The 2,137-nt window shown below is 38.9% G+C and overlaps 1 pseudogene; it reads left to right on the forward strand.

Moving 5' to 3' along the window:
- Positions 1-700: 700 nt before the first annotated feature.
- Positions 701-829, forward strand: LOC115946661 (uncharacterized; annotated as a pseudogene).
- The last annotated feature ends 1,308 nt before the right edge of the window (positions 830-2,137 follow it).

Below are 2,137 nucleotides of genomic sequence, written 5' to 3' on the forward strand. Positions count from 1 at the left end.
ATTAAATTCCCTCCCTGAACTAATAGAAATCCTTAAAAATTATGATAAAAACAGTTAGCTAATTAGAATTAGCAAATATCATTGAAAAAATTAATAAACTAAAAATGCCCCTGGTTAATATTAATGATGGCATCTTTCTTTTGATACTTAAACTAAAATTTTCTGCTCAAAAGAAATAAATAAGGTTCCATTATCAGCTTTCTTGAGTAGCATATTACAGTAATTGGCTCCACACAGATGATTGCTGCATACAATCCCAGCTGTGAATGCATGCAGAGGCAGATGAATGGTTATCATTCACATGCTCAATGGACAGTCGAGGAAACAGACATTGATGTTTTGTATGGGGAGAAGGATGTGAGGCACCTGATGACTGAGGGGAAATAACAACAATTAAAGATCATCAGAAGTGGATTTGAGTCACTTTGCTCCATTGCTTTGCAATAAGAAAGTGCTTCTGTCACTTTCTGCCTTCCTTTTGTTTTGAAATTAGGCTCATTTTTCATTCTTTGTGTGGACAGGGCCTCACAAAACAGAGATAGTACAAACATAGACCCATAAAACACTATGCTGCATTTCTACCTAGGTCTTCAAAAGCAGATGGTGCCCGGACTTTTTTATATAAGGCACAAGCCAAGGCAAGGCATGTAACTCATAGATAATCTTTTTGGCTAAGTACCCATCATGGTTTAAGCCAGGGTTACTTACTTGGCAGGGGAGACACCATCATCAGGCAGGTGGTTTTCCCAGGGCAAGGCTCATCCCCTGCACTCCGGCTGTGCTGACCTCTTGTGATTTCCCCAAATGCAGGAAACTCAACCACTAAAGCTGGCATCAATATGGTAAGCCCCAGGGAGCCAGGGCACACCAGGTTGACTAAGAAGGAGAAAATAACTGTTACAGCTGAACCCAGGACAGTACTATTAGGGGTCAACCCAGTGTCCACTGACATAAACAAAAACTTTCCTAATATCAGTGGACAGGAGTGAGCCTATTACTAATGTTTGAAGCCAAGTGATCTAGCTCTTTCTCCCAGCTGAATCAATTTATTCTGGAGACAAAAGAGCCAAGTCCAACCTCATCTTTTGTTGCCCACCTGTTCTAAGGAGGGAGTTAAGCCAGTATATAGCCAGATCTGTTTCAAGACATCTCTGAACTAAAAGAAAAATTGAATTGTTGCCATCACAAATACGAAGGATGCAGATTGGGTTGTCCTGATATCATGATATCAGAGAGATGAAGAAAGAAAAGGGGATAAAAGTGAGTAAGGGAAAGTTCCGAAGAAAATAATTGGTCTTAATCCAGCAGTAGCATTTTCTGCTTCTGGCTGACATAAATTCACCTCCTCCACCTAACAAAGGTTTTTCAATTTCCCCCCCATGCTCCCTGATTTCTGTCTGGGTGGTAAAAATAAGCCTATCTTTGTAGACCTCTGATATATACAAACCAGACAGCAGGGCCACAGCTATTTTGTCACTTGGTTTGGTCTAGTGTTTGAGACCCTTAAGTAGGAAAGCTAATAACCCCCTTCCCTCCCTGCTGTCTGGTTCATCTGGTGTGACAGCTACTCTGACAAGAGCTGACCTGAAAGTATTTCTGCTTATGTAGAACTTCTGTTTATGCTTACAAGACCCTTCCCCAAGCAGTCCAACTAAAAACTGTGCCTGTGTGCTTAAGTAAGCATTTAAATAACATAATTTTATACCTATTTCCTGTGGTACTTTAATTTGGCACCTGTCCTACAATTTCAATCCTGTATTTTTTTGGCATATCTCAGTGTGATAAAGTAAAATTTGCTCTGAGCAGGAAGTTTCTCATGTTTTTCCATTCCTCTGTTCGTTGTGTCTGTGTATGCAGTTTTTCCATTCAGAAGATGTTAGCTTACATATCTGTACCCCTGCACTTACTATCTGAGAATGTCAAAAGGTATCAGGTCACTGAAAAATAAAATATTTCCAGATATGGATTGGTTCAAATAAAGTTCCTTTTTTACAGGTTTTTAGTTTGAAGGGGTAATATATAAGAATTTAAAAAATATATAAATGCAAAAGTAATTACAGGCCAATACTGGAAAGTTTTGATGGACCTAGCTTAAATGTACTTGGTAGCTAAGAGTTTTTTAAATAGAAGGTTATTT

The sequence above is a fragment of the Melopsittacus undulatus genome, chromosome 1 (genome assembly GCF_012275295.1).
Source record: "Melopsittacus undulatus isolate bMelUnd1 chromosome 1, bMelUnd1.mat.Z, whole genome shotgun sequence".
NCBI lineage: Eukaryota > Metazoa > Chordata > Aves > Psittaciformes > Psittaculidae > Melopsittacus > Melopsittacus undulatus.